Raw genomic sequence first — 17,970 nt, 5'->3', positions numbered from 1 at the left:
AGGCAAGTCAAAAACCCACAGTTTGAGTCTAAATTTTCCAAGACAAAAGTAGTACAAGGATATATAACCAAAGCAATGATTTCAGTTTCAGCTACTAGAAGACAGATGATAGGAAGAAACGAGACCCCAAAACTTTTGATTATTAAGTATAAACTGAAAATAAGGGACCTCAATTTTCACTGATTGTAATGTTCTAGAAACTTTGGCTATGCATGACATGAAGCTTCTGAATGTTATCATAAACATGAATTAAATATAGTTAGAGCTAAACAATGAGATGCTAATAATCCAATACATTGTATATCAGTAAACTTTTTTTAAATTTTCTACAAGAAGGAATATTGTTTCAGTAGAATATTTTCCAGGTACTTCTACCCAATGTGAGTGTGGGAAATAGCATATTTCTGTGGTGGCCAGTATAAACAGCTTGAGATAGCATTTTGGTCCACTTTCTGTGTGCATTCCCACAATGTTTAAAAATACTTATTATCTTAATATGCGGTTTGCTATATATTATCATTTTGTTTTCTTCTGAGAGGTCATAAATACAACATCATCCAAAGAAAATTCATATATTGTATTCCATTAATAAGTCTCAGTTGAGATCCTCATGTTCCTTCCTAGTGGACATAGTCTAACATTTTAAAAATGATTGTGCTGATACAATTCAATACGGAAGTACAGATATTACTTTATTCCAGTGGGGAGACTCTAGGAATGTTTCTGTCAGCCAGGTAGGTCCAATTATTCCGTTGGCATATACATGTCACTACATAACAAAACCCCAAACCAACCTCCAGGCCCCTCTGGTAACTAGTAACATTTACCCATTATGATTATCTAAGGCTCCAAATTAGCTTTCCGGCATGTCTCAGATCCTGCACTGTTCTCATGCTATGCTATTTCCTACTCTAACAAACTCTTCTCCTTCTTCAACATTCCCTCTTATAATTGGAAGGACCATCCCATAATTTTTGCTATTTTCTCTGCTTCAGAGAGATTGCCTGGCTGACTGCCAGCTGACACTTTGAGAAGCCTCTGAATTTTTCTGTTTCATGTCTACATTTTCTCCAACAGTGGGGTGGTCATTTTAAGTGTTACCTCACGGTGCACAAACTTACCCTAGCCTTTCCTACAATTCTTTAACAGGATTTTATATGGAGTGTAGTAGATATACATACTCACTTCATCTGATCTAAACTTTCTGGCTAACTCAAATTCCTGGTAACAGTATGAGTTACAATTTTTGTTTTCATTTGCCTTTGCCTACAATAGACTTGTAGTTAAAACAATTCCATGCATTACCAAAATTACATGTATTATCAAAGATACCCTAGAAATAAAAGGTACAATATGTCATATAAAAGTATAAATAATTAATGAAAAGGAAATAAAATTGAAACTTGAACTAGAACATTAGTATTGAGCCGTAACTGCAATAATTTGTTTGATCATATTAGTATCTCCATCATGGACTAAAACTGATTGATTTTTGATAACTCCTATAAGAGTGTTAGGTTATCTTTATTTCTACCTGTGAAACAAGCTAATTCAATGCAAATTAAAGTATTTAAATGCAAGTTTACTGGAGCAACTCTAGGTACATTCACTGGTCCCAATGAATGGAGCCAGGTGAGTCTCCATGCAGAGGCAAAGAGAAAGTGTGTGTGTGCAGAGAAAGTACAGAGGGAAAGCAGAGAGTAGAGAGGAAATGTAGAAAGAGAGAAGGGAAGCAAAATATCTGGATTATATAGTGAAGAGCCTCTGGAGATGAGGAAGCTCCTGTCCCTAGGCTGGACATTTCAGGATAGGGGGTGGGGTATGTCAGCTGTGTCTTGTAATGGTTAGGGACTGAGAGATGCTGGAAGAACCTGGAAGTCAGGTTCACCTGGTTACAAAAGGCACCTCAGCTGCTTATCCTACATCTGAAACCCACCATCCAAGCTTTTTGTTGATCATACATGAACAAGTGGTAGAGTATTTGTTTATGACTGCTTCGTTCTGACATTGGTCATCATCAATGAGGCAAGGGTTCCAAAAGCTGTAAAGTTGCTCAAGTCCAGGAAGGGCAGGCTGTTTTTCTTGCTGTCTAACATTTGTGGGACCACCTGCAGCTAGGGAAGTGCAGTTGAAGCAGTCTGTGAGTTTAGGCCTGAGCACCTGCTTTCTCTGTGCAGCTCATGAAGAAACTCCTGGACCTAACAGGATGCTCGAAGACATAGATGTTAGGCAATTTAGGGAATGTAGGCATCGAAATTTTTCCTTAGGTGTGCATTTGAAACTTTGATTGTTGGAGGAGGGGAGTCCCAAAACCAGGGAGAGGAAGAAGGATCACACCCCCAGGGAGAAGTAAGTAAGGAGAAACATGTTGTGTATTGACAGTACTTATCTGGAGTCCATTTCACCTTGGAGAGTTGGAACCAGTGTACTTCCAAATATGGGGACAAGTCCACTGTGTGGCAGACATGTCATGTACCTTCCCTACAATCAATGAAAACACTATCCCCCATAATCTGGGTGTGACTTTATCTGGTCTTGTCCCCTGAAGCTGGTGAAACCAAACCTGCTGTAAAAAATTAAATTATTTTTTAAAACATTTTTCCCTTTAAAAAGAAATATTCCTTTTTTATAAATTATACTTTATTCATTTTTTTATGCCAGCTTTAGCCCCCTCACTCATCTCTATCCAACATCCCACCTCCCAACTTCATTTTCCACCATGCCTCTACCCAAGTACACTGATAGGCGAGATCCTCCTTTCCTTCCCTCTGACCTTAGCCTATCAGATCTCATCAGTACTGGCTACATACTGCTCCCCCATCGGGGGAGGAGTAGGTGTCAAAGAGCCAGCCATTGAGTTCATGTCAGAGACAGTTCCTGTTCCTATTTCTAGGGATCACACTTAGACACTAAACTGCCATAGGTTACATCTCTGCAGGGGTTCTAAGTTATCTCTAAGAATGGTCCTTGGAGTATTAGTCTCAGAAAAGACCACTTTGCAGAGATTTTTTGGTTCTTTTGCTCTCGCTGTTGAGCTCCAGCCCCTCCAGTTTTCCTCACTCTCTCTACATTCATAAGATTCCATGCTTATTATTTTAACATTTTACCTGACTGAAATTGGCTTATTTTGTTGGTGGAGATAACCTTTCAAAATAAAATTTCAAAAAGCAGTTTTTGATTTTGTCTAAGACGTTTCTAAACTTATCCAGGAACAAATTAAGATTGCTAAAATGAATTTGGACTCTCCTTCTTTTAATTAATATTGTTTATATAAGCAAAGGCATTGATTCTGAAAGATTTTAATTCATGAATGAGATAATTCATTAGGTTCTTCTTCATGTGGAATTTTTATTAAAGAAAATAAATTATTCTCTCATACAGTACTCCCCTATTACAATTTTACCTATTTATATTCCTCTAGCTCCACTCCACATCACCTCTACCCCAAGATATACTCTGCCTCTGTTTTCCTTTAGAAAACAACAGGCCTCCAAAAAACAGCAACCAAACGTGGCAAAACAAGATACAGTAAGACAGTACTAAATCCCTTATATTGAGGACAGACAAAAATAACCCAATAGTAAGAAAAAAAATGGGCAAGAAGTCAGGATCACACCCAGTCTCAATGTTTGTAGTCCCTGAAAAACAGAAAGGTAACAGCCATAAAATATAGGCAGAGGACCTATGCAGGTTATAAAACAAATTTTTGAGAAGTATTTTATGATGTGTTTGATATTTAGAATCCCTTCTTACTTCTTATTTTGATAACAGGTAAAGAAGGCCCTATACATAATATGCTTAGATATGATACTCCTAATTCCCAGCCAAATACCTTTGAACAATATGAAGTCAAACCAGGAAGAGAAAAAAGAATATCTCCATCATGGAAAGGGGGACCACTGAACAATTCACACATTCTTAATTCTGTGAAAGGAAGTGGTCCTAAGAATAATTATGAGAACCCAGCTGCAAAACATGTTACAAGATTTCATGGAGAAGAAAATATGGAGGACAACCAGAGACAAGTGGAAAATATACCATCCAAGCCTATGCTTCAAAGGCCAAGTAAATCAAAGAGAAATGCAAGTGATACACTGATGGCGGGTCCATCTACCAGAAGTCAGACTAGGAAAAGATGCAGAAATTCACAAATTTGGAGAGAAAGTTCATGGATAGAAAGTAAGTTATATCAAGTGACAACATGATTGTTCCACCATATGGAAAGGATTTATTGTAGCATGAAAAAGAGAACAGCCAGAGGCATTTGGAAGTATGCACAGCAAAAAGAAAGGAAAGGTAGAATAAACATATCTAGCATTCTGGGCAACACCAGAGTTTTCTGTAAGAGATGGGAGAATAGCAGGAGATGGACAATGAAGAATACCTAGTGAGAATATCTAGATTATAAGTAGGATCAGTAGCTGGGGGAGGCCAGGATAGCTATGGGTGATTTGAAGGGCATTTTTTGTGTATGGAATGGGAGAACCTAGTGGCTAGCATGGAACTTGATATGCTCATAGGCATCATAGGAATATGTTAATTGGACAGCAAGACATTCCTTTTGCTAGAGGTAAAGCAAATTGCTCCTTTTGGTAGCCAGGGAACTATCATAACGAGTGCCTGGGTTATGCTGACATTGATCTAACTGCCAGAAATCCATGTATTGTCCATGTTGAGTTCATTTCAGCATGTTTGAACTGCCTTTTGAAGTTTGGCTAATTGACTGTCTTTGGACCTGAACTAGGTCACCACTGAATTCAGTGAACATACTGTTACAGATTTTTTTTTAAAATTCTCTTCCAAAGAATGGCTATTCAGTAAAATGGGTTCCAGTAAATTGTCAGTTTCTGACATGGAACTTTCATTAATTTTTTGACATCCATTTTCAGGAGGATTGTTAACATAGCCATTTATTTTTATAGTACTCTCTAGTATTTAGTGATAGTCATAAATTTTACATATATGTTAGCAATTTATAGTTCTCTTTTATAAAGTAAGGTGCAGGAGAAATTCAACAGTGCAAACAATGTTTCATTATGATAACCAACTATCTCTTATCCTTAGCCAATTATGTCTGTCTGTGGAGGCATTTTTAATCTTGAGAAATTATTATGATTGGTTAAAACTAAGTTTAGGCACCATACTGTGACTTACCTACTGTGAAATTACCAAAAATGCTTCTGGTTTCATACAACATAAAATGCATCTTCCGAGAGGTATCTCCATGGCATAATAGTGACTGTAATAGTAACCTTGAAAAAATAAAAACAAGTATGTATTCTAACCAAAGAATTTATATTTTTCTTCACAATGTGAAATACGAATTTTTACTCTAGTGCCAAGGATTATTAAAAGTTTTCTACTTGAAAATAGTATTATATTGTTTCCCTAGAGCATACAATATAAATTTAGGTTTTGTAGCATGCTCTTATATATACTATTGTAGACCCAGCATATTGATTTTGTATGATAGGTAATTTATTTCAACTCCAAATCAACAAAACATTGAGAATGATATGGAAAATCCTGCCAATATGTATTCTCTGAACATGCCCTCATCCCTGATATTATTTTGCTCAAAAGTTAATGAGATGTATCACTGAAGGTCTGTCTCTTGTCTTTCTTATGCCTTACTTAGTAGTTAAAGAGAAATATTATCTATTATTATATGTCTTAGTTTATTTCTTTAGTGAAACACCATAATCAAAAATAAATTGGGGAGAAAGAGGTTCATGTAATCTTATAATAAAGTATACTTTAATTTACAGTATTATATTGTAAACTATAATCTGCCCTGAAGAGAATTTAGAGGCAGAACTCAAGGAACAAACCTGCAGGCAGGAAATGAAGAAGAGATGTTAGAGAATACTACTTACTGGTTTGCTCTGCTGACATGCTCAGCCTTTGTCTTTTTTTTTTTTTTTTTTATTTTATTTTATTTTTATCAGTTACATTTTATTAACTCTGTATCCCAGCCATGTCCCGATCCCTCATTCCCTCCCAGTCCCTCCCTCCCTCCCTCCCTCATCTCCACCGTGCCCCTTTCCAAGTCCACTGATAGGGGGGACCTCCTCCCCATTCATCTGATCCTGTTTTATCAGGTATCTTCAGGACTGGCTGCAAAGCCCTCCTCTGTGGCCTAACAGGACTGCTCCTCCCTTCGGGGGTGGGGAGACCAAAGAGCCAGTCATTGAGTTCCTGTTAGAAATAGTCCCTGTTCCCCTCACTTTGGGAAACCAATTGGTTACTGAGCTACCGCAGGCTACATCTGAGTGGAAGTTCTAGGTTATATCCATACATGGTCCTTGGTTGAATGTCAGTCTCAGAAAAGACCCTGTGCCCAGATATATTTGGTCCTTGTGGAGCTCCTATCCTTTCCCCATCAGACTAACTCCCCTTCTTTCTTATGATTCCCTGTACTCTGCCAAAGGTTTGGTCATGAGTCTTTGCTTTGAAAACACTGCTAGTTAGAGTCTTTCAGATGCGCTCAGTAGACTCCTGTCATACGTTCAATGCACATCCCATCCGTCTTTCTAAATGAGGATTGATCATCTTACCCCATGCCCACTCAATTGATTATCTTTTTAGGTGTATAAATTTCATTATGTTTATCATATCTTATAGGTCTATATAAGTGAGTATATCCCATGTTTGTCTTTCTCCTTCTGGGATATTTCACTCAGAATGATCTTTTCTAGATCCCACCATTTGCCTGCAAATTTCATGATTTCCTCCTTTTTGATTGCTGAGTAGTATTCCATTGTATAAAAATACCACAATTTCTGTACCCATTCCACCGTTGATGGACATCTGGGTTGTTTCCAGGTTCTGGCTATTACAAATAGAGCTGCTATAAACATGGTTGAGCAAGTGTCCTTTTTGTGTACTTGAACAAACTTTGGGTATATACCTAGCAGTGGTATAGCTGGGTCTGGAGGAAGCACTATTCCTATTTGTCTTAGAAAGCGCCAGATAGCTTTCCAGAGTGGTTGTACCAGTTTACATTCCCACCAGCAGTGGAGGAGGGTTCCCCTTTCTCCACAACCTCTCCAGCATGTGTTATCACTTGAGTTTTTCATCTTGGCCATTCTGATGGGTGTAAGGTGATATCTCAGGGTCGTTTTGATTTGCATTTCCCTGATGGCTAATGAGGATGAGCATTTCTTTAAGTGTTTTTCTGCCATTCGATATTCCTCTGTCGAGAATTCTCTGTTTAGCTCTGTTCCCCATTTTTTAATTGGATTACTTGGTTTGCTGCTTTTCAGCTTCTTTAGTTCTTTGTATATACTGGATATTAGTCCTCTGTCAGATAAAGGGTTAGTGAAGATTCTTTCCCAATCTGTAGGCAGTCGTTTTGTTTTGATGACAGTATCCTTTGCTTTACAGAAACTTTTCAGTTTCATGAGGTCCCATTTATTGATTGTTGCTCTTAGAGCCTGTGCTGTTGGTGTTCTGTTCAGGAAGTTGTCTCCTGTGCCAATGAGTTCTAGGCTGTTCCCCACTTTTTTTTCCAATTGATTTAGGGTATCTGGTTTTATGTTGAGGTCCTTGATCCACTTTGACTTTAGTTTTGTGCAGGGTGATAAATATGGATCTATTTTCATTTTTTTGCATGTAGACATCCAGTTGGTCCAGCACCATTTGTTGAAGATGCTGTCTTTTTTCCATTGAATGGAATTGGCTTCTTTGTCGAATATCGAGTATTCATAGGTGTGTTGATTTATTTCTGGGTCTTCTATGCGGTTCCATTGATCCTCCTTTCTGTTTCTATGCCAGTACCATGCAGTTTTTATTACTGTTGCCCTGTAGTACAGCTTGAGATCAGGAGTGGAGATACCTCCAGATGATCTGTTGTTGTACAGGATCGTTTTGGAGATTCTGGGTTTTTTGTTTCTCCATATGAAGCTGAGAATCTTTTTTTCAAGGTCTGTAAAGAATTGAGTTGGTATTTTGATGGGAATTGCATTGAATCTGTAGATTGCTTTTGGCAGTATGGCCATTTTCACAATGTTAATCCTACCAATCCATGAGCACGGGAGATCTTTCCATCTTCTGATATCTTCTTCGATTTCTTTCTTTGTCTTACACCATACTATCCTTTTCTCCCAGGTGTGGCAGCAACAACATTGAACTAGCTCTCTCACATCAATCACTGACCAGGCATTTGCACAGCAAACCTGCCTATAGGCCAATAAAATGGATGCATTTTCACAGCTGTAGTTTATCCACAGATGACTCTAGATTGAGTTAGGTTGACAAAAAACAAACAAATGAATAAATAAATAAATAAATAAATAAGCCAGAAAAATAGAAACAACAACAACATCCAAACCCAATAACCCAACCCAACTAAAATAAAAGAAACAAACAACAAAAAAAAACGAAACCTACTAACAACACATTATCTGAGAAAAGAGCCCAACTCGATATTACCTATAAGCAACAGCATTTTGCATTATTTTAAAATACACTGATTTGTCTAGGATTCTGAGTATTGCATGAATCAAAGAAAATTTTACTTTTGCTTTGTGTCTTTAAGGATCAGCACTAATTTGGGATTTTAAAAATCATGCCACATCAAAATAGTTCCATATGTTTACCATTTCCGTTCTGATATGCTTACGAATTATTTTAAACCACCTTCCCTTTCTTTTTTACCTTTCTAACAACACTGAAAAGTAGACTGACTTCTGTAGTACATTATGTAAGTTAATTTTATAGGCTTTAAATTATTTCATTATGACAGAAAGTCTGTTTAAAACACATCATCCAAAAGACATAGGTAAATGATTTAAATCTAAATGGAACTTTCTTCATTTTTTGCCTCTATATTAGTCATATATTTTGGAGAACACTCGTATTATCAAAATCATGTTAGACAAGCCTAGAAATAATTCCACGGAAAATGAATATTATATAATAATTTAACTTGAAATACAAAACTAATATACACTATCATATCTGGAGTATTCATTAAATGTCCATTTGAGTACCTTGGCCATGAGATATAAGAATGTGGCCGTTGACCTATCTTGCACAGTAAAATATCACACAGATTCCCCTCATGTTCCCCTTTCTGCTATTTCTCTTGCAAATAGATGATGTGATCAATCAGTTAGGAAGAGGTTTTATAACTAAAGGTGTCTTTAGGTCTCTACGTAGGAGAAAAGACAATCAATAAAGCTTTCCTTGGCTGGAGTTTGGCTATATAGAATCTTTGTACAGTTGCTTCTGCTCATCCCTCTGCTGAGGTGTTAGTGAGTCTCACTCTAGCCTAGGGCAGACTAGATTTCCTCTGAATAGAACACTGTGCTGCTGCTTTTAAGCATTTTTTCTCCCAGTAAAATTATTCTGCATGCCAGGATTCAAAGAATACTTGCAGGACACTTGCTTTGGGTTTCCACAGTGGACTGTCAAGGAAGAAATCTTCCTTTCTCTCTGATTCACCTTGTTACTGCATCAGCAGGAGTCTTGTCAATTTTGCTTAAACGTTTTGTAGACTTCTTTATTTTTTTAAATTCATTTATTTTTTATAAAGTACAGCTTATTCACTTTGTAGCCAATATTAGCATATTCCCTCATCCCCTCCCTAACCCATATACTTCCAAGCCACTCCCAAATCCACTGATAATGGTGGAAATTTCTTTTGTCTCTGAATCATCTTGTTACTACATCAGCACTAGTCTGGTCCTTGTTTAAAAACTGTTTGTAGGCATATTATGTTTTCTTTTAGAATTTTATACATGAGTACACTATATTTACATCATTTCTTTTTATATATCATTATAGATCTTTATTAGGAAGTTATATCTTTCTAAATTATTTTTATTTTTATTAATTACAGTTTATTCACATTGTATCACCTCTGTACCCCCCTTCCTGCGTCCCTCCCAATCCCACTGTCCCTCCCTCTTCCCACGTGTACCCCTCCCGCAGTCCACTGATAAGGGAGGTCTTCCTCACATTTCCTCTGATCCTAGTCTATCCTAGTCTATCTGGTCTCATCAGGAGTGGCTGCATTGATCATTTCAATCTCTCTCTCTCACCTGAAAGTCCTCCCATCTATCTCTAAATTCTCAAACCATGGTCCCTCCTTTCAATAATGTAATATACAAATGTAATGACTACTGAGTAAATTTACTGTAGCTCATGTTTATATGTGTCTAAGGCTGGCTACTTTGTGGAATGGATAACCTGTCTGTTCTTTGGAGGAAACTCCCTACTTATACACTCTTACCATCCACTGCCTATAACTCTTCATCTAGGAGTGGGGAATCTTATGAGTTACTGTAACCCTATTTGTATGTGTACTGGTGAGGTCTTTATGCAGTTTTGTTGTAGGAACCATGCTGGATATATATTCTTGCAACTCTTCCAATAAAATACTGAAAACAAAGATTCTCTGGGGTTTTTCTAAGGTTTGTAAACCCTGAAATTTCTGTTTTGTTGCATTTTAAATCTGTGTTGTGATATGTGAAGGGTTCTGTGGGTTTTTACCTCTGTTTTGTCTCTTGCTACTCTTTCCTTTGGCCTTTATACTTCCCTTTGTTAATACAGCTATCACAGGGGTTCTTCTCTCTTCTATACATCTACCCTGAATTTTTTCTGCTATTGTGTATGCTGTGTAAATTTTCTGAGACACTTCATCTTGAGCTCCATTTCCAAACATCTCAGTTGTAGTCACTTCACACTAGAATTAAACCCAATTAACAATGAGCCTTTCAAAATGAACTTGTTACTTTTCTTGCTGCTGACCACCATGTTTTCCTGTCACCACTCACTGTACTGGAGAACTGATTTCCTTCTATACCTGTTAGACCTTGGGAACAATACCAAACCTTGACATGGCATGATCTGCTATCCTCTTGGCCCCTTGTTATTACTGTTTTTGAAGCAAAATTTCAAAGCACTGTTACATAATGGCTCTCTATTTTGGAGTTCCTTTATGAGATTGTTCCACTTGATGATAATAGGTGTAGACAATCACTTGTAGGATGTGCCTATTGGAATTTTTTTAAGATTCAGGCTAACATCTTTCTTTTATTACTAAAATTTGGCAGAGAGTGAACAACTGTCTTACATTACATCACAGTAATTTAAACTGATCCAATATCAGTGGAGTGGTGCATCATAAAATATTAAATGCATGGAGCACTAATATTTGGCAAAGTTATTGCTGGAGAATATGTGGCAAATAATAAAAAAGCAAATGAGATATCTACAATCTGAGTCAATATTTAAAAAAAAAACACATGAGTATCAAACAGGTGAACCTGAAATACTCAAGTTTTGTAATATGTCTCAGTAAAGAAAAGGAAGGAGGAGCCAAGGGCTTCCAAGATTTAATGATTCAACTAGATGTCAGTGACCTCTGAATACTCCAAATTCAACGTTGATAAAATTTCTGTATATTTGAGTTTTTTGAGCATCTTACATTAAACAAAACTAATATTTTCTATAATTTAGCAGAACAAACATTTAGTTGGGATTGAAGTTTTACGTTGCAAACTAAAAGTCTTTTTTTAAGGTTTTTACAACAAGGAATATTCTCAAAACACTATTTTTTTTTCTTGGTTGTAAATTGTAAACTGTGTGCTATAATAATAACAATTATGGTAGTAAAAGACTGTCAATCATTGAGAGAGCACTGCAATGGAATCTTGATATGCACTCACTTACACCTAAGGTGGCAAATGATATTTACCATTTTTCCATGTATTTGTTTGTCACTTCTATTTCTTCTTTACAGAAGTCATACAAAGACACTGTATATCAACAAATGAAATTTGGCATAATTCTAATATCCTCCCCAAAGGACATCTGTTAATATCCTCAGAAAAATTTTGGTAGTGATAATGGGTAGTTATATCTGTGTGTGTGTGTGTGTGTGTGTTTGTGTATGTTTAATTCTATACAGTTTTACAAGGTTAAGTGTGCTTTCAATGATTTTAACACACAGATTCCCACCTAATACAAGCAGGTGTGTGTTCTTCACTGAAAAAACCTACCAAAATTGGTCTATTAAGAATTAGTCTTTCTTTCTCAGGGTTGAATAACAAATATTACTGTATAATAAATGTCCACTATCATGTTTTATTTTTTGCAATTCATGAGATTAAAAATAAAGTTATGGAGTAAAAGTATTTTTAAAACATACAATTTGAATTTTGAGACTCATATTGCACCCTGTGTAGAATTTGTTTTAAGTTATAAGTTACTTTTTAAGTTATAAGTAATTTTTAAAATATAAGTGACGATCACCTTGTGTTCTTGGACAGGAACTATGTAAAATTTCTATTCCCCTTTTCAGTTATGTGTCTAGGATTGGAGATCTCGAGAATCTGATTCCTTAGTGCTTTAACAATATTTGCCTACATTTGATATATGCTCACACAGATACATATATGTGTCCTTAATATGAGTGAAAGATAAAAAAATCTTTTTAAAGTTTTAAGTATCATGTTGCTGGTTATATTAATATAATAGAATAGATTACTCTAGAAGGTGATATAGGAGATTCTGAAACTGAGTGGAAATGTCTTCTGATTCACTTTAAATTTTCATAAATATATCTAGAACAAGATAGGTTATTTCAAAGGCAAATTTGAACTCTGTGTGTAAATTTTGATTTTTATGTTTTTCATTTTTGACTTTTATTGATACTATGTGAAATATGACACAAATTCATATTAAAATGTCTGCATCTTTTGGGTTATTTTATTTATTTTTGAAGCAGTGTGAAAGAAGTATGCATTCTAATTTTGAGAGTTGATTTTGATTAACTTCTGTTTTATGTTTACAGGTGAAGCCAACACTTCAGACGTTGTGCCTAGTGATGATTCTGACAGAGTCCAGATTACCTCTTTTCAACAATCTGAAAGTATAACACAAAGAAAAATACTGGAGTGGGGGCTTGGGGCAAGAAAAAGTCAGTGTAAACCAAAGAATAATGACATCACTGGAGAGATGAGATTTACCTTTAATGATGGGAAATCAAGTCCTCAAATTGACCATGTACTACCTTCAGAACATACCTACCATGACTGTAGTAAGAAAAGCCAGAATGAAGTGGAACATCAACGACCTGAGTCAACCTGTGTAATTCCTTTCTCACCAGAGGAAGATATAACTGATGTTTTAATCGAAGGGCCATGTAATAAAGATAGAATCACCAGAAGTGAGAGTCCAGAAGTTCTGATAGTTGGAGAAACAACAGGAAGTAGGCCACTTCCACATACTCAGGATGTGAGAGCTGGTCATCATGTATTGTCTGAAACACAGTCACATCATAGGATGGATGAGTCTTCCCTTGGTTCTAATGGTCACACAGGTTTGCATTTGGGAGATGAATTGTCTATATCTGATTTGCAAAGAACATCTTCTCCAACGATAGAACACATATCGACAGAGAAAACTGATCATAACAGTCAGTCTACAGCTGTAAAGCCAATTCAATTTGTCCCTGTGGAAACTGATCAAGAAGAAAACACAAACACATCCTCCTGTCCTAATCAGACAGGTATAGAGGATTCTGAAATAATTTCTGTTGATCAAAGCGCAAATACTAGTTTAGATTTTACAGTGGCTGCATCTCCTTTTGGACCATCAGCGTACATCAAGAGAGGAGTTTTTGAGATACTCGATGACAATTGCATTGCGATTCAGTTAGAAGATTTTGACTCACCATCAAGTGAAAATAATAGAAGAGTTCATTCTGGTGAGAGCGATATTTCCAGTTCTACCCATAATTCTATCACAAATTCCTTACCATTTTCTAATTTAAGATTCAATCGGCATACTTTACCTACTCCAGTGGCTCGTGACAATACTGTAGTCAATAATATAAATTCATCAGCTAGCTCACAATGTGAAGACACTAACGACTTACTTATACTACCTCACCCACCCTCTGAGGCCAGACAGGGAAGGCATGTTACCGATCCAGAAATTTCTGATGATAGTGATTCTTTGCCATCTTTGCCTCATTTTACCATCTTCAATCATGTTCATAATAACCACCATAATGGACTTACCAAACAACAGATTAACGCTTTAAAACTAAGAGATTTTTGTAAACATGATAAATTAAACCAGTGCAGTATTTGTATTACAAGGTATAAACAAGGCAGTAAGATTCGTATACTACCTTGCCTTCATGAATATCATCATAAATGCATTGATCGTTGGCTATCTGACAACTCAACTTGTCCCATTTGTCGCCTACATATAATAAGTCCTGCTGACACAGAAATTCGAATTTGAGTTCTGGACCTCAGAAAAATAAATTCTTTAAATATTGAATGAATAAATGTCATTTGCTGTCTTCATTTGGGGTCCATTTCCTTGAAACAGTCATGACCAAAACAACATTGGGCTGAAAGAATTGAATATATATATATATATATATATATATATATATATATATATATATACTCGGTAACAATCAGCTGAGAGAAACCAAGGCAAGAACCTCGAAGCAGGTGATGATGCAGACAGGACAGAAGAATGATGCTTATTTGCTTGTTCCTTTTTTTTTTCCAGTTGCAATATTTTCATCCAGACACCCATTACCCAGATTTCATTGTTAGATGTTTTACTTCTGATATACATTTTCAGTTGCTTTTCTATCTGTACAAACTGTTGGATGAAACCCATAATTTGATATAGAGTCACATTCAAAGATTGTACTCTTCTATGCAGAAGAGTCTATGGTGAAGTATCTTTTCTCACATTTCCCTGTTATGGTCAGTCATTAAATGGCCGTCAACATGTGTTAAGAAAGATGCTCATGGTGTAATACGGAAAGGCTTGCACTGAAGATGACCTCTAGAGTTTATTACATATTCTGGATATTAGTCCTTTTCTAATTAAATTTTTATTAACTACAGTTTATTTATTTGTTTTTTGGAAGGTCTATTTTAATTTTTTATTAATTACACTTTATTCACTTTGTATCCTTCCTGTGGTTTCCTCCCTCCTCCTGTCCCAGTCCCCCCTTCTTCCACCCTCTGCATGCATGCCACACCACAAGTCCACTGATAGGGGAGGTCTGCTTTTTTTTTTTTTTTTTTTACTATTTCTAAATTGAATACAACTAAGAACTCCAGTGATACATCTCAGCTTCTTGTATAATTGGAATGGTGGAAGTTTGTTGAGGAAGGAGAAACCTTTTAATATTAATATTATACAGAGACACAGTTAAGCTGGAACTGACAAATATATTTTAATAGAGTAGATTATTCACAGACATAACAGCCAAGTGCATTGGAAGACTGAAAAGCTCTGAGACAAAATAAGCATAATAAATGCCAAACATGACACAGGAAAACAGGCCCAGAGTACCAATCTCAAGGCAACACCCTATGGTTTCAACATGTATGAAAACCTTCACATGCTAGCCTGGAAACAATGGATAGGTATTGAATTCACACATGTCTTAGGTAAATTTCAGATTCACCCTGAATGGACTTCTTCCCACATGATCATGTTCCCACTTGAAGATTTTAACTTCAAACTGGTAAAAGTAGATTCATGATTCTTTCTGAAACATATCATGATGCATAATGTCTGTAAAGTTTAGTGAATATTCCATCATTTGAAGGGAAATTTCCAGAAATACAGTAATCACAAAATACAATTTCTAACTCAAGAAAATATAGTAACATTCAAAAAGAGAAATTTGATTTTGAAAGTCCCATGAATGAATAAAAAAATTTTTTTTTGAGTTTTGGCATTCATTAACTGGCTCTTTGTTTGGTTTTGGTCTGAGAAAAAACCACTGTGCCCAGATTTTTTGGTTCTGTTGTTCTACTTGTGGAGCTCCTTTCTCCTCCAGGTCTTATTATTTCCTACTTCTTTCATGAATTTCCCTGCACTCTGCCCAAAAGTTGGCCATTAAACTAAGAGTCTGCTTTGATATCTGGCATGATAGAGCATGTCACAGGTCCTCTGTAGCAGGCTCCCATACACTTCCCTGTTTTCTCCTTCTTCTGATGTTCATCCTCTTTGCCTTGCTGTATGGGGTTTGAGCATTTACCCAGAGACCTCCTTCTTGATTAGTTTCTTTAGGTGTACAGATTTTAGTAGGTGTGATCTATATTTTATGTCTAATATCCAATTATGTGTCAGTATATACCCTGTGTGTCTTTTTGCTTCTGGGATACCTCACTCAGGATGATCTTTTCCAGATCTCACAGTTTATTACAAATTTTATGATTTCATTGTTTTGTAATGCTAAGTAATATTCCATTCTGTAGATGAACCACAATTTCTCTATCCATTCCTCCGCGGAGTGGCACCTGGGCTGTTTCCAGCTTCTGGGTATTACAAGTCAACCTGCTACAAACATGGAGGAGCTCAGGTCCTTATTGTGTACTTGAGGCTATTTTGGGTATATGCCTAGGAGTGGTGTAGCTGAATTTTGAGGAAACCCTATTCCTAGTTGTTTGGGAAACTGCCAAATTGTTTTCAAGAGTAGTTATAAATATTTACATTCCCACCAGCAGTGGAGAAGGGTTCCTCTTTCTCCACAACCTCCAGCATATTGTTATCACTTGAGTTTTTGATCTTAGCCATTCTGATGGGTGTAAGGTGAAATCTTAGGGTCATTTTGATTTGCATTTCATTATGACTAAGTAAATTGAATATTTCTCTAACTTTTTCTCTGCCATTTGATATTCCTCCATTGAGAATTCTCTATTTAGCTCCGTACTCCATTTCTTAATTGCATTACTTGATTTGTTGTTGTTTAACTTCTTCAGTTCTTTGTGTATACAGGATATTAGTCCTCTGTCAGATATAGGGTTGGTGAACATCTTTTCCCAATCTGTAGGCAGTCGTTTTGTTCTGATGACAGGGTCCTTTGCTTTACAGAAGCTTTTCAGTTTCAGGAGGTCTCATTTATTGATTGCTGTTCTTAGAGTCAGTGCTGTTGGTGTTTAGTTCAGGAAGGTGTCTCCTGTGCCAATGAGTTTAAGGTTCTTCCCCAATTTTTTTTAAAGTGGTTTAGTGTCTCTGGTTTTATTTTGAGGTCTTTGATCCACTTGGACTTTAGTTTTGTGCAGGGTGGTAAATATGGATCTATTTGAATTTTTTTATATTGTAGACATCCAGTTAGAATAGCACCATTTGTTGAAGGTCCTGTTTTTTTTTTGTTGTTGTTGTTGTTGTTTTGTTTTTTTTTTTCCATTGAATGTTTTTGACATCTTTGTCAAATATCAGGTGTCCGTAAGTGTATGGATTTATGTCAGGGTCTTCTATATGATTCAATTGATCCACCAGTCTGTTTCAATTCCTGTACCACACAGTTTTTAGTATTGTTGCTGTATATTACAGCTTGAGATTAGGGATAGTATTAACCCCTAAAGATCTTTTATTGTAGAGAATTGTTTTAGTAATTTTGGTTTTCTTGTTGTTCCGTATGAAGGTGAAAATTTTTCTTTAAAGGCCTGTAAAGAATTGTGTTGGTTATTTGAAGGGAACTGCACTGAATCTGTAGATAGCTTCTGGTAAGATGTGCATTTTTACTATATTAATCCTGCCAAGCCCTGAGCATGGGAGAACTTTCCATCTGCTGATATATTCTTCTAATTCTTCCTTCATATACTGAAATTTTTTCATACAAGTCTTTGACTAGCTTTTTAGGTTCACACCAAGGTACTTTTTGTCCTTTGTGGTTATTGTGAACTGTGTTGTTTCCCTAATTTCATTCTCAGCTCTTTTGTCTATTGTATACAGGAGGGGTGCTCATTTTATTTTTTTTTTTTTTTTTTAGTTAGATTTATAACCTGCCACTTTGCTGAAGGTGTTAGTCAGCTGTAGGAGATCCTTACTGGAATTTTTGTGGTTACTCAGGTATTCTATCATATCATCTGCAAATAGTGATAGTTTGACATCTTCCTTTCTAATTTGTATCCCCTTGATCTCCTTCAATTGCCATATTGTTCTATCAAGGACTTCCAGAACAATTTT

The sequence above is a fragment of the Meriones unguiculatus genome, assembly GCF_030254825.1.
Source record: "Meriones unguiculatus strain TT.TT164.6M chromosome X unlocalized genomic scaffold, Bangor_MerUng_6.1 ChrX_unordered_Scaffold_31, whole genome shotgun sequence".
In the NCBI taxonomy this organism is placed as follows: Eukaryota; Metazoa; Chordata; class Mammalia; order Rodentia; family Muridae; genus Meriones; species Meriones unguiculatus.
The sequence above is the reverse complement of the archived record's forward strand: the minus strand, read 5'-3'. Positions refer to the sequence as shown.